General features: G+C 52.8%; 1 protein-coding gene across 4 annotated transcripts in view; it reads left to right on the top strand.

The window, feature by feature from the left end:
* ZMAT4 (zinc finger matrin-type 4) overlaps positions 1-25,011 on the top strand; it is a 99,688-nt gene that overhangs the window by 5,144 nt on the left and 69,533 nt on the right. Inside the window, exon 1 of one of the 4 annotated variants that reach the window (XM_080568752.1) lies at positions 5,818-5,841. The exons of 1 other annotated variant lie outside the window; for it this stretch is intronic. The gene's annotated coding sequence lies outside the window, so the exon portion shown is untranslated. Of the gene's footprint in view, positions 1-5,817; positions 5,842-6,672; positions 13,628-25,011 lie in introns of those variants that run through there. 2 more of the 4 variants (XM_080568750.1, XM_080568748.1) reach the window with 2 other exon arrangements.

The following is a 25,011-nucleotide window of genomic DNA, read 5'->3' as shown; positions in this document are numbered from 1 at the left end:
TGGAAGCTGAACCCCCCCAAAAACCGTAAAGGGGCGCAGTGCGGCAGGGTGAGGGGCAGCGCTGCCGGAGCAGCACAGAGCGTGCGTGGTGCTGAGGGTCGTGCTGTCCCCACCACCCTGGGCCATGGGCTCAGCTGAGCCCCTATGGGGATGGGACCTTCTCAGCATCCCGTGGTGTGGGGCTGGGGCCGTGGATCTGCTGCCAGCCCAGGTCTGAGAGAGGCATGTGGCGACTGCGGGCAGCCGAGATGGCATGTGTAAGGTTTCATGTTAAATCGTCTCAATAAAATGTTAATACTAGGCTAAATGTTTATAAAAGTGTCTCCCCCTGAGTTAATACCTGCCAGAGAGCTGAGGCATAATTATGGGTGATACTACTTTAATTATTAAACATTGTGCTGCCCAGCTGAATTACTGTAGCCCCTAACCGCCTTCTCCAGAGTGTTTACAATTTCTTCACCATTTCATATTCTTCCCTCTCACTCACCCTAAATGTTTATTTAATAATCCTGAAAGACCTTTTAAGCTTCCTGGGTTTAATGTTTGCTAAACACCCTGTCACTTCCACTTCTATTGATAATTCCCGGGCTGCTGTGGAGCAGCCGGGACTCGGCTCGGCCTGAGGGCCTCCGCTGCAGGCCGGGGGCAGGCTCCGGCCCTGCGGCCTCCACCCCCGGGGGCCGGGGAGCCCCGCTCCTTCCTGGGAGCAGGGCTAATGGGGGGCAGAGGGGGGCTGGAAGCAGCCACACCAGCCCTGGGTCAGCAGCTCGGAGCTGCCTTGCTGGGTTCAGCAGGGTGGGAGAAGGGGCGGAGGTCCCAGGACGGACGCCGGGCAGCACAGACGTCTGTGGGCAGCCTGGCGTACGGGCGCTGCGCGGAGCGCCAGTGTACGGAGCCGCTGGCTGGATAATCTCGCCTTTGCAGCGCATTACCTCAGTCTCTAAACTCTCTTTGGACTCCGGCAGTATTGGTTTCAGCAAATTCATTTTCCTTCACAAAAGCTTTTGGTTACTTTGGGATTAGGGACTGTTAGAGCTCATTGTTTTCCCGAGCTGCCTTGTTTTGCTGTACTGTTTAGACGCCCGGTCTGTAGGAACTTAATCTCCCTTCTCCTCCAGCGGTTCTGTTCTGTGAAAATCTGTTCTCTGCTCTGGTGCAAATTGTTGATGGGAGATAGCAGTGGGTCTTTCTGCTTCTATTTAACGTGTCAGCAGAGAAAGACATCTGCTTGCAATTACGTGTAGAGCCTTGCTGAAGGATTGGCGTGGTAGATTTTAAAAGATAATAGGAAATCTTTATCAATTCATAATTCCTTGTGTCATACAAAGGAACATATTTCACTTAAAATATTCATCTTTTTTATTTTATTTGTACAAAATTAAAGGACAAACCATGAGATTGATATCAAGGGAAAATGCTGTGTGCTCTGTGAAGAGGCAGCCTTGTGTTTCCCCCACAAAAGCCCCGCAGAGCTGGAGAGAGCAGACCTGGGGTGCGGGAGCTCTGTGATGGCCTGCCGAGGCGCATTTAGAAATGTTTTGCTGCTTACAAGCACAGCTTTACAGCGCGCTCAAACACAAAAACTGTCCCCAACACAGTGCTCAAAGCACTGCAGTCCCCTAAAAGGGGCGAATGGCTGCAGGAGAGCTGCTGGGGTTCAGTACCTCTCCCAAGCCAGCGAGCAGCCCCTGCTGCACAGCCCGCGTGGCGCGGGACAAAACGGTGCCTCTTTGTCTTTCCTGGCCCCACAGCTGGTGCTGATGGCAGGGATGGATGGATGGACACCTGGGGCAGCTCTGGGGAACATGCTCGGGGAGCAGACATCAGGCCTGGGAATGCAGAGTGGGCATCCTGCATCCAGCAGCGCTGCGGGAGGCTCACCCCCGACCTCTTCCACCCTCCCGTAGTGTGGTGGGAGCCCTGCTGGGGTGCAGCGAGGGGCTGCTCCCCCGGCCCCCCGGGGCTGCTCCTGGCTGGCTGTGAGCCGCCTGGCAGAGCGCTGTCAGCACAGCTATTCTTGGCCTTCCTTGGCTGATTCGTTAGCCCTCTGGGAGTCTGCTGTAATCTCCTCTGTGATTAAGGGTCTCCGAGCATGTTCAACACCATTAAAGAAACAAGAAAATAATAATAATGATCTGTGCTCAGCAATGCTCCTGAGTGGAATCAGAATTGCATTCACTGCCTTCTGGCTAAGAAAGCTACTCATGCTTCAGCTCTAGCAGATTAGCAAGAGCTGGATCCCCTGGCTCGGAGAGCTTTCTGTGCAGCACCACCACCTATTCCCCACAGTGTGCTCCTCTACTTGGACATGGATTCTCATCTTTGGGGAGAGGTGGAGGGATGCGTGGGACCACAGGAGGCAGCAGCTCCTCTCTGTGAGAGTGGGAAAGAGACAAATGCCATTGCCAGGAGATACCATGAGGTCCAGGTCCTGGCAGCTGGTCTCCTTGCTGGTGTGCAAATGCTCTCCCTGTTCCCAGTGCATTCAGACAACAAACATGGGGCTGCCCCTGGGCCAGATTTTGAAGAGTCTAATTCTTTGGGCACAATGGGAAACTCTGAGGCAACAGGCAAAAGTGCAAATTTAGAGCAAAAGGGAGGCAACTGTGGCATGGGTGTGAAGCGCGCAGTATGTGGCAGCTGTTGCTCTGTGCCTTGCTGCTGGAAGCCTCTCCTTTACTGACCACTAGTCCTGCAGAGCCACATGGGCTGGCATAACAAAAGGCATGCGACAGTGTGCAAGGTTTTTGTGAGCATCTCTCACCCAGAAGCAGCGGGGTGCTGTGTGCTGCTATCAGGTTGTGTTTGTCTGTATCTGTGGACACCAGTCACTGTCTGCAGGTGTGTGCTGGAGGGAGCTGTCAGGCTTGGTGGGGGGCAGAGAAGGGACTATGAGGGACCCTCAATGGGGTCCTCTTTCCAGAGGTGCCCAGGGGAAGTTGTCTGGGATGGGGACAGCTCAGGGCTTTGGGGAGCTTGGTCTGGCCAAGCAGGGGGTTTTGGGATGGCTCTGCCAGTGCATCTGGCCTGCTCTGAGGGTGCTAAATGTCTTCTGCCTCTGACAGCACTACCAGTGTGCAAGTGTGTGGCAGCACACAAATCTTGGTTAAGGCAGCGAAAAAGCGCATGACGGGGAACGCAGCCTAGGTAAGCTGCAGGCCAGTCCAGGACATTGTCCCATTTTGGGGGACAGCAGCTGCTCAGGCTGAGGCTCCTGGCACAGGGGCAGGAGCCTCTGGCGTGTCCCCGTGGCCCTGCTGGTATGTGACACAGGCTGCCAGGCTCCCTGTGCCGAGGATGTTCACTTCTTGCAGTGGAGGAACAGTCTGGTTTCATTTTAAGCTCCCAGATGTTGGTCATGTTACCAACATTTCTTTCTACTGAAGCAAATTCAAAACGTCTATTTTTCTTTAAGGTCTCAGACGTGAGACGTGGGGAAGCTCATGTCTGTGCAGCTCGTGACCACAATGTAGAGCAGCCCTGTCCTGGCCGGGGTGTGCTGTGGCATCCTGCCCCGATCCCACCGCCTCCCCTCTGGCTTGTGCATGGGGTCTGTGGGACTGGGTGTGCTGGGGCGGGGTGGGCAGTCCTGGGTGCACCCCGACCTCAGCTGGGACACCAGCCCTGGGTGCGGAGGCAAGATGGACGTGTCCCCAGCAGTCCCCTCCAGCTGCAGCTGTCTAAATCCCCATCTGCCTGTAAACCAGGGCCTTGGAGCTTGGCTCCCAAGTAGGCACCAAGGCTGTGCAATCAAACTGCATGGGGAAGATGCTCCTGAGGGGAGACCCAGCCCTAAAGCAGGTTCATGTGGTCTTGCCAGCTGATGGCTGCAGGACTCTTAAAGAAATGTATTTCCTGTCTGTTTCCTTCTGTCTTTGATCACGGTGAGGCAGAGAAGAAGCTCATAAAATCTTTCTGCCTGGATGGGATTAGTGGGAACTGCCTTTCTGTGCTCTTCTAAGGCCTCTCACCGGGCAGCTTGACTGCTCACCCAATTCCTGGCTGTCCCATGTCATTCTGCAGAGCAATCGGGAAGCTTGTGCCTCCAACCCAAGACAAAAACCAGATTTCACTTTGGTCTTAGTGGAGTCTTGGGCATTTGGGCTTAGAAAGTAAAGCCTAGCTTGTTCCACCTTTGTGCTGGGCTGTGATGTTGTAGGATGGTGATGCAAGATCCAGGAAATCTCCTCCTTGACATCCATGCAGACCCATCTGCAGCCAGTTCATCAGGTTTCACACGCACGGATGTGCTGTTAAACTGCTGGCCCAGATGTGTGGAGTAATGGAAATTCAAAGCATTTTTCATGGGCCCATTGGAAGATCATTACTGAGCAATTAGTTTTTGCTAAGTGCTTGGCCACGGGGCTGCTTTCTTTCCCCTTCCCCGCAGAAAGGCAGCAGTGAGCGTGCACAGCCCCGTCTTGCTGTGTTCTCAGGAAAGCTCCGGACTGTGCCGGAGAAGCAGCTTCTGCATTATAGCAGGAGGTGTAAGTTTTGCTCTACTGTTTGATCTTGATACCACCAACGCAGCACTGGATCCCTTTAGTTTCTTGCTGCTCAGCTGAGCAGTCACTGAAAAGCCGAGCAGGCTTTAATGTTCAAAGGGACGGTGAGCTCCTTCCTGCACCATTTACATCCCAGTGCTCAGCTGGCAGGGCTTCCTTCGGGACGCAGCGCAGCTACTTTTGGGCAGGTTTTCATTTTTTATTATCACTTAAAAGACAGGAAGGCCGGGAGTGGAAGCAGACAATTCCTTGCAAAGCCCAGCCTTGCTGCTTAGCCCCTCGCTTGCTCCTGCAGAGTCTTGCCAAGGTCATGCTCCTTCCGACAGCTCCCGCGGGATGAGGCTGCTGGGCTCTGCTCACCCCGGGGGCGCAGCATGGGCGAGATGGGGTGTGGGGTACGGGCGGCCGCAAGGCCTGGGGCGATGCGCCTGGGGAAGGCATGGGCTGGCATGCTTGCTAGTGGTCTCCCGCTGGCTTAGAGCATTAGATTATGCAGGATTGATTTTGATTTCTTCCCCCCTCCTCAGATTTTTAGTAGCTGACAGTTGTTACCAGCGTGAGGTACTAACTTTTTATTTTGAATGCATGAGTTCAGGCTTGTTAATCACTTCCAAATGCCCTCCATCTAAAGGCTATATTGTTTCAGTATTCAGCCACTAATTTTTTGAAATCTCTGAAATAAGACACTGCTCTCAAACATGTGCCGGAGAGTTGTTCCTTTCCGCTGTATTTTAAAAATATACATGTGGTTTAATTCAACAAGAGGACTGGAGGGGACATTTTTCCACCAGTTCCCTCCTCCCCTTTTTCTTTAGAGTTGTATCTGCCAAACCACCAGGCTCTGTGCCAACAGCAGCCCCTTGGATGATCCCAAATGCATCTGGAGGTTAAAAAGTGTGTTTCCAGTGAAGCCCGGAGTTGCTGTCTTACAGTATGTGACTTGATGTGCCCTGGGGGCTGTTCAGTCACCTGCTGGCTGAGGACAAATGCCACCAGTGCTGGGATGCAGATGCCAAAGAGGAAAAAGGTCTTTGGATGGGGTAGGGCTTCTAGCAGCTCAAGAGCCCTGCAGGCTGCCTGGCTGAGCGAGGATCAGCTGGACTGTGCCCAGGGCAGGGCAGGTTCTTCAAGCCTCTGGGGCATGAGATGAGCCGTGACAGCACAGCTGGGCAGGCGGCTGCCTTTCCTCGCAGGAAAGGGCTGATGTTGTTCTCTCTGCTCCATTGCTGCTGTTGCGCAGGGATAAAGCCAATGAAAGGAAAGTCCCTACCCAAGGGCGTCACAATGCGGGTGCTGGCTGCTGGTTTTGGAAAGACAGCAAATGCTGTGAAACTAGGTGAGAAGTGACAGTGCCTTTCTGAGAGATCTCACAGCTCGGGCAGACACTGGAAATCACTGATCTGTCAAAACAATGGGTACCATAATTCAGAAAGCAAAGTGCAGGGAGGGTTTCTGCCAGCCCTAAAGCTCTTAAAGAGCTTGGTTGTGTCTGGGCTCAAGGTTCCCGATTTATTTCTGTGGACTGAAGTTTCTTTTATGCTCCCTAGCTTTGGTAGGACTCTTGGACAGAACTGGGTGCTCTGTCTGATCTGGCTGAGCTGCTTTAAACTCAGCTGGTTCCAGAGCTGCTAGCTGGGCTGCCTGCCTGCTCCGTGCCGATGGGCTCTCTTGAAGTTGGGCTGGGCAGCTGGTGGTGCTCCCAAAAATGCAGTTTAACGGCTTGAGTGGCTGCTGCCAGTGGGGGCATGCCCGGGACGGGACGGGCGCGCTGGTTTCTCCATGAGTCGCTGTTGTGGTTTAGAGCAGGACAGCCAGCGATCGCTCTCACAACCCCCCCTCAAAGGCAACGAGCAGGGGGGAGAGCCGCTTTCGGGCAGCGTTTTGTGCGGTCGCTCAGGATCAGCTGCAGGAGCCAGGATAAGCGACCCCCTTCTACCAGAGGAGCGCTGAGCGACGGCACCGAGCGGCCCGGCGGGAGCGGGGCCGGCGGGAGCGGGGCCGGGGCCGGGGCCGGGGCCGGGGGGAGCGGGGCCGGGGCCGGGGCCGGGGCCGGGGGGAGCGGGGCCGGGGCCGGGGCCGGGGCCGGGCCCCGCAGCGCGGGCGGCGGCTGCCCCCTGGCGGCGGCGGGGGCAGCGAGGAGGGGCCCGGGCGGCTGGCGGCGTTCGGCGGTTGCTGGTGGCGACCTGAATTTGACCGGCGCCATGCCGAGCCAAGCAAAGGGTTAACACGAAAACCTCCTCCGCATCCGCTCCTGCGAAGTGACCTCTGCGGGGCCCTCCCGGAGATGCAGCTATCTTGTCTCCGTGCTCTCGGAGACGCTGCTTATCCCGAGCCTGACAGTTTGCTGCTGTCTCCAGACGCTTCGCCGGCAGCTGGTTTTCGTTATCATCACTATATGGTACCTCACCTGATCTCGCAGACTTGGCGCGATAAGCTCCTGAGAGACTGAAGGGGTATCACATGGCGTCCCCACCCGGTTGGACAGGAGTTATTGAGCTGGGTGTCAGCACGGGAGGCTGTTTCTAATATAGCTCCTCTGTGCATTGCTCTGGCTTATACCAGGTCCAAATTTGTCCCAGTGAATGGGAAACATCTGCAGGAAAAGCTTTTTTTTCCCTCTTGCAGCACTAGGGGTGCACAGGGTTGTGCAGCTCATTTATGAGGATTTTTGGAGCTGGCTTGGTGCGGCTCAGCCGGCGAACTCTGAGTGGTCCCCAGGAAGGAGACTGGATTTGCACAGCTCCTTCCCTCTGCCCTGCACTGCCGCCCAGCTTCCAGGAGCCAGGTCCCAGAAAAAACTCCAGTTTGGTGGAGAGGGCCCTCAAGCAAGGACTACCAGGTGTACCAGATCCCCTCCTGCCAGGCTGATGGGCTTTCCTGAGAACCCGGGGATCAGCCTCTTCTGAGATGCGAGAAACTGTCCTGGCGACAGCCTGCTGAGGTTGGACCTGGCCGGGGATGTGGGACCACAGGGCAGTGGCCAGAAGAAGCTGCCTGTGGCCTGATTTCACCACTTGTTTGCCAGGCAAGCAAATGTGAGAGGTGCAGTCCAGAGCCCAGCTCCATCCTCCCCAGCTGAGGCACGCGATGATCCATTGGTGATCTCTGCTCCGGAGATGTGCAATACTGTGCGCAGCACAGAGGCACTGCTGCCTGCTAGTGCCTTTCAGAATGTGTTTACACCAACTTGTCAATAAGTTACAGCCTTGAAGTCAAGCAAAGGCATCCCAAAGAGGAATGGAAGGACCAATTCATTGAAAAGTCCATATTGGTTACACTCCCTGGGAAAGAAACAAAGCCCCAAGCCACAACCAGCACACCTGGAGCCCTTTGGTGACAAAATCCAGACTGCATTTGTTTGGGAGCAGAAAACACACTGACAGGTTAAAGTGAATACTGCATGAGGAAAACTACCCATCACAGGCTCTCGCTGCTGAAGGTTCCTTCCCACGGCTAACAGCATGCTTCTTTCCTGGAGTCCTAGACTGGACCAAGCACCTTTTACTTGAAGACCTTTTCCATTCGGTGTGAGGTTAGCACAGACCAAACATTTCTAAACTGCTTGGGATCTGCCCTGCTGCAGGGATCCAGCCTGAGCATTCCAACTGCATCCTCTGAGCTCTGTCCCATTGCTACTTCTCTGGTCTTTCTCCATAGCAAGTCCTGCCAGACCCATCTCTACCTGGAAAGGAAGGTTCATTGGCACGTGTTTGCAGTCAGACTTGCTTTTCAGCTGCAGAGAGCAGCAAAGGGAGAGGATTCCCCATCCCCATGCCCAGGGGCTGTAGCTGGAAAGGCCTCTGCTGTCCAAGTGAAAGCTGAATGCAAGCTGAGGGAAAACAGATGGTTTCAAGATCAAGCCCATCACATGAGTGAGAAGCCAAACTGCTGATGGATAGGGCAGCATTTAGCTCAGGCACGGAGCCAAATATAATGTTGTCCTCCCTAAAGTGCAGGGTTGCTGATGACCGGGAACACAAACCCTTGTTCAGGTCCAGAGCAGTCCAGCTATAAAGAGAGCAGAACCCAGCTGGGGTGTTGCTGGCCCTTTGCGTTCCAGCTTGACTGCGGCACCATGTCACAGCATGCTCTTGGTGAACATTTTACGCTTCAGTCAAGTGCTAGCAGCTGGTGTTGACCCACCGGAGGGTGATTTTTAGCTGCCCGGTTATTTCACCTTGACTCACCACAGGTCACCCTGCGGTGAGCTCTCAGCAGCAGCACGCGGCGGTCCGATGGCAGCAGGCACAGGCCTTTGCAGGCATCAGGGTTCAAAGCTTCTTGTGGGCTATGCAGATTGAAGGGAACTGAAGGGGCCGCATGGTTACAGCAGCCTGTAGGTGGACACCGCAGGCTTCTGCAGGCAAAGGAAAAGGCTGAGTGCATCATGTCTGTGCTCAAGATGCAAATGTGAGTAGGCACTGTGACCAGCCGGGCCCTTCTGGCTCCAGGCTGCTGAGTAGTCATTGTATTGCTGTACCAAGGCCCTGCCTTATACAGTGGCCTTTAAGAACAGGGAAAATGGCTCTGTTTGGATGAACGCTGGATGTTGCACTTGGGACATACCATGCAGCAGCGAATCCTTCAAGTGTTGCTGCAGAAAGGCTGCCGTGAAAGCACAGAGACAGGAGAGCGATTCCAAGAAGAGTAATTGCTTAATTCAACGCAGAGCCTGGCTGTCTGCCCACTGCCCACATGCCAAAGTAATTAGTGGGCACAAGGCTGTCTTCAGCACATCCCCAGCTGTGGCAGTGTGTGAGAGGCAGGCGATGTTGATCGGGAGGGAAGTGCCTGAACAGCAGCACACCTCATTTACAAGAGCAAAGGGGACTGCAGCAGGTTGTAACGGGCCTGGCAGTTACGGTGGTGGAAGGCTTGGGCTGGAATGGAGCCGCAGGGAAGCGGAGGTGCATTGAACCACCTCTTGCATGGCGGTGGCATGTGGTGACAGATGCTTGAACTGGGCAGCGGGGCTGTGGTGCGGAGCTGGGACTTGTGCTTGCTCAGCAGTGCGCGTCACCCCCATCCGCAGAAAATCTGTAAGAGGAAATTGGATTTAAAATGGTTCTGCATGGCTCCAGGGAGAAGTCCAGGAACGGATGAGGGCTGAGGGAGGGCTCACTCATCACCAGCTCATTAAACGCGGAAACCCAAGCCCCAGGAGCCCTGTGCTCTGGGGCAGCCCTCTGCAATGGGTCAGCTGTGCAAGCGCCTCTGCAGTGGTGATTTGGCAGTTGTGAATGCACATTGTGCTGTGCCTCGAATCCGTGCCCAAATGGGGACGTTTTGATTATTTTTAGTCTTACTTTAAAAGTATGCCCTATTTTCACCCTGGAGGACCAAATCTGAGGTATTATTTACTTTTGGAGGTAGAAATGCTTTGTTTCTGTAAGGTCTCTCGACAGAGTTCTGTTTACATCTGCATTTTTCATCTATAACTCAGTATGTGCGTCACACAGAGAAAGTGAGCTTTCCGCTGGAGAATGTGTGTGGCCTGGGGCAGGGATGTCCCTCAGCAAACTCACTGTGGCCTGGAGGGGATCACAGTGGGCTGGGAGCTCAGGGGAGAACAGGCCCGGTAGAGAGGACCGACAGCGGTGCTGGCTGCGGTCCTTGTGTCCTGCTGGGGCAGGAGGGTGTGCAGCAGGGCAAAGGCACAGCGTGTACCCAGTGGTTTTCCTCATGTGCTTTCTCCCAGCAGCGCCAGCATCCTGCCTGGGGAGTTGTTCGGCTGGGGATTTGCCTTCTGCAAAGGATGTCCCGCGTCCACCTGTGAGCATCCCCCCCTTGTGCTGTCCCCGTGGTGGAGCTGCTTGCGCTGGGAAGAGGGGCAGAGCTGTGTCACCCTCTGGGCCTCTGCTGCCTCCCTGCTCCCCACTGCCCCGATCTGCACGTTAACGTGCTCTTTGTGGGGTGAATTCAGAAAAGCCACATTTGCGCTTGTGTATCCAAAATAACATATGGGCAGGCAGTTGATGTCTCAATCCATTTCCAAGGCTCACTACAATAAGCACTTAACTTTACCCGTGCCCAGATGTGTGCGCGTTTTATGTGCTGTGCATAAAAAGGCAGAAATTGCATGGGGTGGAATGTGTTGGAATTGGCACTTTGGAAAATGCACACTCTGCTGGAATGTGCTAACATCCAGCTCACACAGAAGGGCAATTAACTCTATTTATGTTCATGAGACTGAATCTAAAACTGGCTTCAGAAAGCAGCTCACTCACATTAAAGGGCTTTATAATCATTATGCTAAAGTATTTCTTCTGAAAACATTTTCAGTTTCTTAAACAGTTAGGATATTTATAAAATATGGCATCAATTACTACATATTTTTTTATTCACACTGATTATACAACCTATAATTATACTTAAGCCTCTTATTTGTATATCATGGCAGCATTAAGAAAAGCTCTGTGATTTGTCTGCATGTTATTCTTTCCAGATAGCAGAGGGCTGCAGTCTCTCCCCTCCTTTAGAGAATTAACACAGTTATGTTGCCTAAACAACAGTGCTCCAGGTGTCTGCTCCCCCCAGCCAGCTCTGCACAGAACATACGGGCCGAGGCTTGCAATTTGTTGTGACAGGTAACATTCGGCTTTGTGCTATTTGGACTCCAAACACTGTGTTTACAGCCAGCTTCTCACAATAATTTAGTCACAGGAAAACATTTTCCTGGATTCCTTTTGCTTGCTGTAGTACAGTCAGGAATAATAATTGGATTAATTAAACTCTTGTGGTCTGTCATTAATAAAGGCAGCACCCACCCTGCTGGTGCAGAGCCGGGGCCCTGCGTGCTGCCCTGGGGCTTGGTGCTCCCGCAGACCCCACGTTGCTGGGGTCCCACAGACCCTCGGGGTTCTCAAATGCGAGCCAGGGATGGTAAAAGTGTCTCAGCTGCTGAAGTGATCACTTCGAGCCTCCCTGTTATGAGTGGTTGAAAGTAAAAACCCTGCTTGAATTAGCAAAACCAACCGAGTGTAGGATTGGGCCAGACAGTGGTCTCCACTCAGGTGGATGCTGCAGGGGATGTGTCCCCATAGCTGTGCTGTACAGCATTGCTCTGTTCTGGGTAAGCTAGCACTTCCCCACAACACCGTGCTGTATGAGCACATTAACGACTTTTAAGGGATTTTATGTTTAAGCAAGGAGTGTGGAAAGGAGGCAAAGGAGCGTCTATTTGCCTCGCTCTGGTTCTCACCACATTTTTCCTGTGTACATGTACGGCAGTGTAGGGGTTAAGGGAACGGAGCACTGAAATTTCAGTGCATAGAGCAACTCCCTTGCAGTGGATAAAGCATGTACACAGCTTTCCTTGTTACGCTTGAGAGATGAGCAACAATAGACAATGAGTCAAAGTGGGGAGCCAGAAAAGAGCTCAGGAAAAAGCTGCTGAGAATTACTGGTGTGGCTGGGAGAGCGAAGCCCTCCTACAACAGAACATTGTTCCCCTGGCTATAAATCTCAACTGAAATATGAACACCAGACTTCCAAGGACTTCCCAAAGCTGGAGTGCGCATCATCAATAATCCAACCCAATGTGCCCTGCACAGAATCCTATTTATCACCTTTATGCTGAGGCATGGGATGGGAGGTGGGAGCCCTGCAGGGCTGGGATGGGAGGTGGGCAAGTCGGGGCCAAACAGCAGGGAGGGCTGGTGCTGCCTGGACTCGAGCTTGCTGCTGGGATTTCCCTTCCAGCGGTGGAGGGAGATGAGTGAATAACAAACCAAATGAAACCGAACGTTATCTTTCTTCTTTTCCCCCACAATAAGAAGCTGTGCAGTGTGTTTGGTCCCCCAGATTGCTGGTGAAAGTTTTTAGTGCATAATCCTCGCTCTGTAGCTGTTTACAGTCGGCTGCACAGTGACCATTCCCAGGTGGCAGTCTGGAATTCGTACCGTGCTGGCAAGTTACAAGCTATTGTTTCTCTCCTTGGTAGAGCGGCTGTGCAAGTCCCAGCACAGCATGGGCTATGGATTTTCTTGTTCTGTTTATGACTGTAAAATTTCGCATTGTTTCTGCTGACCTCTCTGTGCTTAAAATGCCTTTCTGCTGTTGTGAAACTGCTGCTATGTCTTCCCAGAAAATTTGCAAGGTTGTACAGTGGGAGATCTGAAAACCATTTTAATTTCGTTCCACCATGTTTTCCTGAGTGGTTGTTCTGTTCTCAGTGATGAAATGCTAAATCTGATAACTGATAAACAGGGGGAGCGGACCGATTGGTCCAACTGAGAGCTTGACTCCCTCCCCAGATCCCTACAGTGTATTTCCCAACCCACAATGGATCCTTGAACCTCCTCAGTGTCTGTGATTACACCTCTTCTGTTGTCTGTCTTACCTGGGGCTTCTCCTAACTATGCTCCTACTGCTCTTCTGGCTCCTGCTGGGCATGTTTGTTAGAGGCCGAGATCCTCCTGGAAAGAGAAAGGCATCCTCTGCTTATCCAGGCAGGTACACCAGTGTCCTTCCCCAGCTGAACAGAATAGCTCATTTCTAGCTGGGGACCCAGAGGTCCTGTCCTTTGATAAGCATCTCATAAAACCTGAACTGTTTCCTCCAAGTAAAAAGGACCTAATGGCAGGACACTTGTATCACTTTTGTGCAAATATCAGATTACAGTCTAGAAGCCAAATTGTCTGCAATTACAGAACTGAATTAAAGGGAAGACAAGCCAGCAGCACATACAATGTGAAGGAGGGCCACTGTTTCTCTGCAGATACCAAAATGTCTTAAGTTCAGTCTCAGAGAAGCGCTGTTGCCTTCCAGAGGGGTAACAAACATTTGACCTGCTCCTCCCTTCGGCTTGGGGAGGGAATGGAAACGGAATTCCCCACAGATCACCTTGCTTTACAAACAGGAGGAGCTCCTCCTGCAGTACCCGTGCTGAGAAAAATCCGGGCGGGAAGGGTGCCGTTCCTGCATGCCAGGGGGCCCGGGGCTCGGAGCCGCACCGCGCCCCGCAGCTGCTGGGGAAGGGGCAGCAGGCGGCCGGTAGAGCAGCCCGGCGGCAGGACAGCGGAAACCCCCTGCTTTATGCGTGTCCCCTCCAGAATGCGATTTTCTCTTCCTAAGGCGTGCGGAAGGAGGAATCCTTTAACAGCGGGAAAACACCAGCCTCAGTACGAGCAGCGAGACGCGCTTTGCCCCTAATTACCCCGCAGCTTTTGAGTCAACCCCCTCGTGCAGCTGGCGCTCGGAGGCTCGCACCTCCGGCCGGGACCCCCGAGCCCCGGAGCCGGCCGGCCTCCCGCGGCTCCCCCCGCACCATCCCTCGGCCTCTGGTGCCTCCTGCCGACCGGGCCCCGCCGCGCTCCGCTCCTCCCGGACCCCCGCGCGGGGCCGGCCCCGTGCCCCGGGAGCCCGCGGGGTGGCGCGGGTCGCCCACGGACGCGCGGGGCTGCGGGGCGGCGGCGGCGGAGCCGTGGGGAGCCGGGGGCGGCCCGGTCGGGCTTCCGCGGCTGTGCCTCGCTCAGCTCGGGGCCTTGGTTTTGTTACTCGTATTTGCGTTTTCCATTGCAGCTCTTGAGGGAATCTCGGTGAGATTCAGCCCCCCCTTAGCGCTGCGTGTGTTAAGAGCAAGTCAGAATGCCAGAAGCGGCTCTTTGCGAGCCCTCTGCCCGGATGATAACGTGTGAAATGATTTATGCGGAGAGCATGGTGGTGCTGGGGAGAAATTGCTTCTGAATTTTGCACGTCTCCTGTTGTGCAGTATCAGGTGCAGCAGTCAAAAGCTTCCATTCTGGTCCAATGAGGATGGCACCTCTATGTGGCATAACCAATCTGGGCACGCAAGCTGCTGGTTTATTCATTTCACTAATTGCTTGTGTCTGCTGCAGCTCTTCATACAAGAAAAGAAAAGGGGAGGGGGGCGGCAGAAAATTTAGAAATTGATAACAATCTTTATGCTGGAAGGAATGGAGATGAGAAGACTTTTAATTTGTAATTTGCAATCTAACAAAAAAATTAGGAAGGAACAAAAAATAATGGAAGGTCAGCTGGTTTTATTTAACACTTAAAAGAAAATCCAAGTTGGTTATTTTCTGCAGCATGGCTTTAAGTGCTAATCGCATGGTAATTGAAGACCTTCCCATCATGGACCAGGGGTGAGGATGAGGCTCAGCTGCCTGCAGTGGGGGTTCCTGGTGAAAGAGCGCTGGCCTGGGGGTGTGCGGCAGGTGGGGAGAAAAGCGTGCAAAGGAAGAGGAGTGGTGGCACCTGCCTGGTGCTGGCGCCCAGGTGCCTGCCCCAAATAGCAGGATGCTAAACAGGGAAACCAGGTGATTTGGGAAGAGAGTGCTGCAGCAAGGGACATGTCTCACCTGCAGGTCCAGGAGCAGCTTGTGGTGGTGATTTAGGTGCCTGGGACTAATGTAAAGGGATTGTGTGCTGCTTTATGGTTTCAATTTCCCTTAGAAGTGCAAGCAATGACTGTGCTGAGTCTGTGGGTTTCTGCTTCCTGCTGCTATGAGAATGCGCTGCAGTGGGTGCCCTGAGCTGGAGCTGGGGCCTGTGTCCAAGTGGGCTGCTTCTGGGAGCACCCGGCCTGTCGGAGTCTGGCAGCGGGGGATGCCCGGGGATGGGCTGCGGGCAGTGGTCCCGCAGGTGTGCGCTGAGAAATCCCTGCAGGAGCTCAACTGCAGCGTGCGAGTCCAGCGCCCAGCTCCTGCAAAGGCTCTTGCCTTCACCCTGGGACGTAGGGACAAATAGTTTGTGCTCAAGGCCACCACGCTGCCTTGCTGGCCGGGCTCCTTGGAGTGGTCTCCAGCACCTCTCCAGTGCTGGGCAGAATCAGGCCCTCTGTTAGCACGAAGCTGGACGTGCAGCTTGGGCAACGTTCCCAGGTATCCGTGCCCCTCTGGCATCCCTCAGGGCAGCCACGCATGCAGACAATAAAAAAATGCTTGCTGTGTGGGCATAGTGCATCAAGCTAAGACCCTGCGAAAAAGGGAGGGCAGCCCCTGAGACGTGTTGTGATTTTGATCCTTATTTAGCTCCATGTGTTGTTTTTTCCTCACTCTGTCTCTGATATGAATGTGCTCTTAATCTCCTTTGTAGGGAACAGGCTATCATACCAAAATTCATTAAGTTATGGAGCCTGCAGCAAGGCTTAATGATAATTTAAATTAGGAACCTGAGTTGTGGCAGTGTAGCACTAGAGTGAATGCTATAATTAGGAAGGCAGCAATTTCCCTGTGACCTTTTATTTTTAAAGTGTTTTAAATGGACCGGTCTCATCTCCAAAGCACCCTCCCTCTGTTAGAAGTTTCTTTCTAATGTGGGTCATGCCTCTGCTGTTTGCAGGTGGCACAGTACAGAATCTGCATTTTGTTTTTCAAAGTTAAAGTGTCTTTGAAATATGATTTTGCATCTAATGCAGAATGTAATAAAAAGACTTTAAAGAGCTGCTGACGCCTCATGGAAAACTGAAAAACATTCTGTTTGAGAAACAATTCTGCCGGGCTGTCTTATCTGCTGTTCCCTTTGCTCATTTTTGATAGCAAGGGGCACTATAAATATACATACTTATACATAAAAATGAGAAACCTTGGCAACCAAATGGAAGGTTAGTTGTTTTCTGGTGTTCATTCACCATGGGCAGGGGGGGTGAGGGGAGGTGTAGTTCATCAGTTGGTATTTCATTTTTACAGCGCCGGACTGACGCCGCGGCTCTTTGTTGAGTGTTGGCCGGTGCATCTGAGAGGCAATCATGTACCACTGAAATATTTTTCCCTAGACGTATTTAGCCCTCTAAAAATAGTGGCAGTGGTTTCTGGGTGCTCCCAGAGGGGCGGTGGGGCAGCAGGAGCTTAGCGAGGTGCCGGCAGCAGGATCTGCCATGTGGATGCGGTGACGGGGCACTTGGCCGAGCTTTGCAGCCTCCCCAGGGAGGTGCCACGAGGCCGGTGCTGCGAGGCTGTGGGTGGGCAGCCCTGGGCGCCCCCGCTGTCCCCGCATTGCAACGTCAGCATTAACTGGTGGGTGCTGGCTGGGGACGCCGTGCGGGAGCCCAGCACGTGGGCCCGCGGATCACACCCCTGTGCCACGACCCAGACCTGCAACGGTTCTTGTAGCCCTAACTGCATGACACAAGGCACTGCCTAGGGGAACTGATAGAATTGTTATCACCTGTGAGACCTTAAATTAAACCTGACGAAGAGCAGAATCTCTGCTGCAAAGATTGCCTTGTATTGTTTCCAAATGACTGGACAAAATAACTTGCCTGATCCCTTTCCTTCTGATAGCTCTTGCGAAGAAATGCAATAGGCAGACCGAGGTTTTTGCCCGAGATACTATTTCAGAAACCCAGCAGATTTTGCTGATCTCAGTGCTAGAACAACAGATAGGAAATTTCAGGCAGCACAAGGAAGCCTGGCTTGTCTCTCCCTGTCACGTTGGTGTGACCTCAGAATTGAAACTTGCACTGCTGCAAGCCATTGAAGTGCTCCTTTGTTGTGAAGTTTTCCAGTAAGTTTCCCAGGCAAATTACACACCTGCCGTGTTCTCAGGAGAAAACATTTTTTGCCTTTGCCATCAATCATTCAGAAAATTGAGTTATTTTGGCAACAAAATACTATGCCCCCATCTGAAACTGCATCTTATTCGTGCTGTCATAAATAGGAAAACTTAAAATTCGGAATATGGAGAGATACTACCATCAAGTGTTGCAAGATGTACTTTCCTCCTACTGGTAGTTTTCAGAGCAAGAGCCCTGCTACGTGAATTCTTCCGTGCACTAAGAGCAAGCTGTGGAAAAGGCGAGTTTGGACAAAGGACAAATTGTTTCCAGCTCACGTCCGCAAGGACTGCAACAAGCTGGTGAAATGTGAGCAGCTGTGTAACAGTGCAGGGATCAGCCTTGCTGCAGGCTGGGTAGAGCAGGCTTGTGGAAAATGCTCCTTTCCAGGAGGTCAAAGCAAGCAGTTGCCTAGTAAACAAGGAGAGCCAATTTAGAATTGAGGGTTAATTGGGAAGCTGATATGAAACAGGTCTCCAGAATACTCAGGAGGATCAGTGTGAGATGGAAAGAATCACAGACACTGTTTATGTGCAAGTGCAGCTCTGAGACGCCTCTCAAAACAGTTAGGATTCCTTTTAGCAAACTTGGGGTAGATGTGGATCCCAGACGTCTTGTTCAATACTAAGACATACCTCTTTTGTCTTGCTGCACTTGTGCCTTGATATTCCTTGAAACTGTGAGGTGATGTACAGGTACATAGTGCACATAGCAATCCAGCCGTGCGGAGGGTGAGTGGGCTCAGAGATCTGCACGCTGTCATTCCCCTGTCACCAACTGATGGTGGTATAATTAGAAAAGTCATTAGTCCTTGCTCAGTAGTGTTAGAAACTATTTATAGCAAGGCAGACAAACAGTACCCTACAATACTGGGCAAGGGTGGGTATGGAAATGACTCCTGGTGCCATACGTACAGCAGTACACAAATCAGAGGAAAGAATTTGTTTCTGGGAGGGCAATTCCCATTCCAGCCATATGCAGAGAGGTGCAGACCATCTGCAGTGACCATGGTGTCGCTCTCCGTCCTTGCTGCAGTGAGTCACTTTGGACATCCCATGTGGTGCTGCCATCCTAGCTTTGGGGTCCCGGTCCTGCCTGCCCATGCTGGGCCAGCCCTTGGCTGCCTACCCAGTGGCTCCCAGCACAACGGCAGATTTTGTGCTACCCTTGTAAAAGGGGTGGGAAAGCTCCAAACTTTCTGACGCAGCAAAAAGAGGGTGCAGCAAAGGACTACTGGGTGGTACGCAGTGCGTGAGGAGCTACAGAGCTCACGTAGAGGTAAAATTGGCTGCAAAGCTGAGAGTTGCAGGCAGCTGCAAGAGTGGGTGTTGGCAAGGCACGTGGGGAGCCTGCGCTGTCGTGCTGGGGTCAGCTGAGGTGGCAGTGTTCGGAGAGATGCTCCTGTTGTCAGCTTAAACACTTCAGTGGGTTTTGCCCAGTGAGGCACAAATTGCATGTCTGTGTGCTGGCAGTCAGGCACTGGGGAAACCACAGGGGAAATATGTTTCTGTCTGGGCTCGCTGCATCTTCTGGGCTTTGCTGTGAGGATTTCTCACAAGAAAGCGTAAAATTATTTTTGCCGGTGAGATTAGTGGACCAAGGCTGCCTGTGCTCAGAGAGGATCCAAATCCCTCGCAGAGGCTTTGGGGCAGCAGGGTCACCCTGCCACAGCTCGGACCCAGCACTGGGGGTGCCAGAAGCAGTGGGCAAGGACCTGTTGGAAAGGGGGTGGTCACTGCCTCGTGACTGCTGGAGGTCACCAGTGCTGGCTTTGGCTCGCAGAAGCAGTGCTCATGCTTTGCATCTCACATCTGGTTTGCCTGGATGATAAAAGGTGACCTCGGAAATTGCATTTCCAAATATCTTCTCCTGTCTGTGCGGAATGGCATTGTTCCCAGTGTTTCAGGCTGGGACTGCCTGGGGCTCTTTGTTTAAACTCCCTGGGTGCTGCAATTCTTACGCACAGAGCTCAAGATGCTCTGCCAGAGTCTGGGCTCCTGGAAGGCGGCTGCAGTTCAGCCTTTTGTTATCCCCCTGGATTAAAGACGGTGGTTGAGGATGAGCTAACAAAATCAAAGTAATCTATCTAGGGACATCCCGCAGGCATGTTTAACTGTGGGATGGAGCCAGGGTCAGCTGCTAGTTCAGGTTGTTTCAAATAGCATGAGCTGGCAGAAGGGCCCACAAACCTCAGTGAAGAAGCATGTAGTACTTTAAACGTGTTTACCAAACTTTGTTTTGCAAAAGGCCTTGCTGCTGCCTGTTCTAGTTTCCCTGCTGAATGTCAGGGAAGGAGAAGCCTGAAGGGCTTCGTGCCTCAGAAGAGAATTTGCATCACTGCTGTCTCGCAGCAGTGGGGACGGTGAGGCTGCCAGGAGGTTGCTGGCCCCTGCTCCATGCCGGGGCTGGGGCTGCAGGATCTGGCCCCAAGCGGTACTCCATGAGCAGCGCTGCTTTGTGCTCTGCATGGGTGTGTGATCTCTGCTCTGACCAGGAGTGGGAACTGGATGTAGGAGAGGAGTGGCGGCAGTGACAGAGGCTGCTCCGGTGAATGCTGCAGCTCTCACCTGCCCACAGCCCCTGGCATCGGTGGCAAACCGAGAACAGGGGTTGTGGGCAGTGTTGTCGTGTCCTGTCTCATTGCAGATGAGTTCCCAGTTCAGGCAGAGTCTGCTGCAAGGATGCCTAATAAGCAGTGCTCAGGTGACCGTGTCTTTGCCTACAGTTTCCTTTCTCCTTCTCCTTTTCCCCCATGCCTTCTAGCTCAGAAAATGGAACACAGATAGCACAGCACAGCCCACAGGAGGGAAGGGAAACAGCGAGCGCCGAGAGGAGCAGCAGATGTTGCTGCATTGCACAGTAGAGCAGCATCTCTCCTGTCTCCAGAATTCGCTCTGAGTCCGCAGACTGATGTCTGATTAGTGGTGTTCCAGGGGAAAGCCTGGAACTGTCCTAGGGACAGCAGAGCATTTGCCACATGTCAATTGTTTTACTGGAATGAGAGAGGAAGTCAATTTTTTAAAGTGCAAAGTACAGCTACTTCCAGCAATTCCCCCTCTGTCTGACAAGGTGACCTCCACCTTACCAGCCCTGGTTGTGATGTGCTTGGGCAGATTTCAGTGTCCTTTGACATGCTCTGCTGTGTAGGCATTGAGCTGTGAATGCACACATGAGCTGGGCCAGGCTGGGCCTTCTGGAAAAAGTCGGGTATTAATTTTACTTTGACTATTTCCCTTCCATCCAGTGCCTTTGTCATGCCCCTTGACCTGTGCAGCGACTGCTAATTAACAAAATGGCTTTGAAGAGAGCTGGCTTCCATCTTTCCTCCCTTGGGGAAAGAGGGGAGAGCTGAGCATGTGCTCTGGGGGCAATCGGCAGCCCCGCGGGGCCTGGTTCTTGTTTGTTCTCTGGCCACACTGTGCCATGGGTCCCGCTTCCTCACTCACCACCAAGCTCACGTGTGGCCTTAGCACAAAGGAGAAGCAAAGCAATGGTTTGCTCTCCCGGGCGGAAAGCAACGTGGGACAGTGCTTACAACTGTGACAAAAATCTTGTTTATTTCTGGAGATTTTTATAATTATTCACTGAGCTATGTAGCGCCTCGGGAGCTGGATGCCACAGCAAGGCAGTCCATCAGTAGCAGACAGTCAGACCCGGGGATTCTTTAGGAAAAATCTGGTTTCTATTTTTTGCCAGGTCACAAGTCTGGCAGTGGCACCAAGAGCAGGGGGTGTTGGGTACCCAAAATGTGCTCGCGGCGGTGCTGAGCGCCCTGAGCCTGGTGGCGCTGGGCTTGTGGGTCAGCCACGCTCTGGCAGCCCCTCGTCCGTGCGTGAACGAGAGCTGCTGGCAAGAGGTCGGGTTCAGGCCGTGCATGCTGGCAAGCGGTCTGCCCGCGCGGCAGTGCCGGGGCACATGTGCGTCTCGGGAAGTCAGTGCAACCACCTCCTTCCCCGGCAGGCAGCCTGGGGAGCTCGCTCATCCGTCCTGGTCTCCTTTTTCCTGCAGGCACTGCAGGAGAGAGCGCGGCCTGCTCAGAGCCCATCCGGGCGGGAAGAGGCCCTGACCTGAGCTCTGCTTTGTTCTGTGGCTGCAGTTGCCTCTCCCTCCTTGGAGAATGAGATGTTAAGGAGATTTTGAGAATGATCAAACCCTTCAGCTTCACTCCTGCTAATCAATCACAGCTGCTGCTTTACTGCTGCATATTTTGATGCATTTCAGGTTGTTCCATAATTAGCAGCCCAGTTCAGGGCCAGTAAACACATTCCGAAGCCCTGGCAGGGTGCTGGGACGGAGCAGAGGCTGAATTTTCCAGTGCTGCACTTCAGACAAAGCCAGGGCTGTCCAAGTCTATCAGGGAGAGCTGTGGGGAGCTATGCCTTTTTGCCTGGCGGAAAGGAGGGCAGTAAAACATTACTCAGACTTGCCATTATTTTCTGCAAGAGGAATTTTGCTGGGAAGCGTTTCTGCATGGGGAGCCTTGAAGCGCACCACCCCTGCGCTGCGCTCAGCCAGTGCCACGGGGACGCTGCCAGGCTCTGGGAGAGCTTTTGGGACGCTGCAGCCCCAGGGGAGGGAACGGCCCCACGCAGTGCAGGAGCCGTGGTTTATTTAAGGGTTCTTACCCCTGGTCCTGTGCTGTGGTTTCTGCTTTGCTCCCTCTGGGCTGGCTCACTGTTTCCCCAGCGGCACACGTTTTTCAGTACAGCAATGCATCGCAGTGCCTCGGGGGCTGCTGCAGGATGCTGGTGCCTGGCTTCTTCCAGCAGCAGCCTCGTGCCCCTTTCTGGAGGCCGCGAAGCGGGCAGCCTCGCTGGCTGCTTCCCGAGTCCGGGAGCCACAAGCAAAACCGAAGAAAGGCTGTTAGTGCTCCTTGCTAGATGAGGGAATGTGCCAGGTGTTGGGAGGGTGCATCTTGAACAATTTCAGAAGAGTTATTAATTTGTAAGTTATTTCTAAAATTTCTTGTGCTGATGCTGCCGTTAAAAGAGAGCATGTGGTGCTCACGGGAATTAAGTAATCCTTAAAAAAAAAAAAAAAAAAAAAGAGGAGATTTAAGAAATATCTCTTCCCTGGATGGCAGGCGCAGGTGTATCATTGCAAATATTGTCTGATCTGCCCTTCTTAGCACTGAAGTATCTGAGGCTCCAGGTGGCAGCTCTGAGGAGTTTGTGTCAGTTTTGGAGGCTTAGATGCATGGCTTAAACCCCTAACTGTTAAGGAGCGTTTGCAGCTAAAAAGCCAAGCAGGATCATGAGGCATCACAGCTTGAACAGTTTGTAAAACTACTGCCAGGCAGATTAAGCTGGAAATAGAAAAAGTGCTGGTGAGGTCCTTTGGGTGATTTAAAGAGCATTTTACCACCTAGGTGAGCGTTCCAGACACCCGGTAGCAAAAGTGCAGCAGTGTGGCTCAGCTACTTTGCACGAGCAAAATCCCTGAGACCTTCTAAAAAGTGTGGTTAATAGAAACAAATCAAACTAAATCAACTTGCTTCTTAAAGGCACCACCCTACTGAGACCATCAGTTCCACAGGGTGTTAGGGATTGGAAGGGACCTTGAAAGACCATCCAGTCCAATCCTCCTGCTGGAGCAGGAACACCCAGATCCTTTCATGCAGGAACATGTCCAGGTGGGTTTTGAAGGTCTCCAGAGAAGGAGACTCCACAACCCCCCCGGGCAGCCTGTACCAGTGCTCTGTCACCCTCACTGTGAAAAAGTTTCTTCTCACATTTAAGCGGAACCTCCTGTGTTCCAGCTTGCGCCCATCGCCCCTTGTCCTGTCGCTGGATGTGACTGAGAAGAGCCTGGCTCCGTCCTTACAGCTCCATCGTCACAGCTTCGCTGCAGGAGCCTGGGCATGCTCATGCCCCATGTACCGCTCAGACCTGGCAGTTGCTCTCTTCTGTATGCAATATATGCTTTCTGGCAAGAAATATTCCTTAAGATACAGCATTTTTATCCGGCTCTGGCAAAGGTGCTAGACAGCAGAGCTCTGTCGTGCGGAATGGCGGAGGTCTGTAATCTCTTTGATTAGCCAAATGTTCACAAAGGGAACAAAGCACGCTCATTTTTACCTGGCTTTGGAAGTAGAGGCATAAAGAAGCCTGTGTCAGCATGCAGGACAAAGGGATGTGCCGCAGTTCCTCCAGGCCCTCTGCTGCCTCGAGCAGCACAGGCCTTTGAGGGGCTCAGCACGTCGGAACAGGGCAGGCAGAGCAGAGCAGAGCCATGTTAGCTGCCTTTCTCCTGGTTGTCTGCATGTGCGTCATGGGCTGTAAATATCACCTGCCAAGACTGGGAGCAGAACCTCTGTGCTCCATCACGTCCTCGCTTCCTGCTTTGCAAGTGCTAAGGAATTGCCCTGACATGAGCAACAATGCCATCAGATCGGGGTGATTCAGCTCGCCACCTGAGCAAACCCCATTAATTATGGGGCTTTCAGAGCTCTCCATCTTTCTTCCGTCACTCCATAAAAATTCTGTTCTTCAGATCTTATTTCTGTTGCTGCTTTCCTCCTTGTCACACCCGGGTGCCCTTCTTACGGAGTAACAGGTGGGATGCTAGTTGGGGGTTAACTCAAAGAGAAATTGGACTGCAGTGGAAAGAGGTGGACAAAAAAACGTGGGCACTTTTCTGCCCTGTGGTGGCAAGTGCTGCGGAGGGGGATGTGGGAGGGCAACATCTGCATTGGTGACGCCAACGTTTGGGTTTGTCATGATGTAGCAGTCTTGTACGGTGCTGAGGAATGAACTCGTACCACTACTTCACCACATACATCCTCTAAAACCAAACGGGGTAGCATGTCTCTGTCCCACCTTAGTGAGTTTTTCTGTCTCGATGAGCTGGCAAAAAATGTTTTCAACGTCTCAGGTATTTCATGCAGAAATGAGCCGTCACAGTGCTCTGAGTGTCACTGTAACGTTGTTGTGTATTTGAGGAGTTCTGATTTTAAATACGAATCAAAATAGCAAGAGATTTCTGATATTTTTAAAGTGTATTTTCTAAGTCTCCAAATTAATTGGCCTGTGAAATACAAAAGGAATTATCAGGCATCAAAGAGAATATTTATGAGCTGCTGAGAAGGCAGAGGGATAAACAGCAGTTCGAGGACTACCCTTAGCTTTCTGATCCTCTCCCAAATCTTGTGCAAGACAAACAGTCTCTGGTCTCAGACGGGCAAAGCTGTGGGGAGGGACCGTGAGCATTCAGAGATGCCAAAGCTGCTGGTCACGCGTGAGGCACCTCTGTGGGCTGGGGCACTGTCCCCGGGTCCCATCACACAGGCTCTCTGCAGCGTGTGGGGTCGGCTCCTTGGCAATGCTGCAGCTGCTTCAGCTGGAGAAGCTCATGTGCTGGCAAGTGAGGTGCCTGCCAAGTCAGCCAGGTGGGAGCAGAAACCCTCCGTGGTACCCAGCCAGTCCTCAGCATCCTTTCTCCTTAGGAGCAGAAAGGAGGGAGGTGAGACAATGTCACCTCTGAGGTTTCGCGTTGGCAGAAGGAAGATGTGTGGGTTGTGCACGTGTACACCTTGGTGTCCGGGTGTTTCAGCCTGAACTGTGAAGTGCCTTTGCCTGGGGGATGTTGTTCACAAAAGAATGAAAGTCCACTCTCCTTTTTAAATTACTTGGTTTCAGAGGGAGACCTGTTTTGTTTAAGCCTGGCTGTGCATTACAGACCCCTGGGCTTGTGGGCTTGTGTGCATGGTGCTGCATTAGGCATGGTCTCCTCATTGCAGATGGTTTGCAGGGCTCTGCAACCCCTTGGTTTCTCCTTCCCCTCTTTGTTGCCTTGCCTTCCTCTGCCCCTGGCCTTCCATGGCTTCTGCATCCTATCCATCCTGGCCAAGGGAATCCCTGGGCTGGAGGTGAACCCAGGCCATTCCCCTTGTTAACTGCTCACCTCCAGTTACTGCTTGGAGAAAGCTGCTCCTGCCCTTCATCTCTGTGTGCAGGGCTTGCCTCCTGTGGTGCCCCAGTGCTATGCATG

This window comes from Anser brachyrhynchus (assembly GCF_964034855.1).
Source record: "Anser brachyrhynchus genome assembly, chromosome: 26".
Taxonomy (NCBI): Eukaryota; Metazoa; Chordata; class Aves; order Anseriformes; family Anatidae; genus Anser; species Anser brachyrhynchus.
Note: the sequence above shows the minus strand (reverse complement) of the source record. Positions and strands in the feature narration are given on the sequence as shown.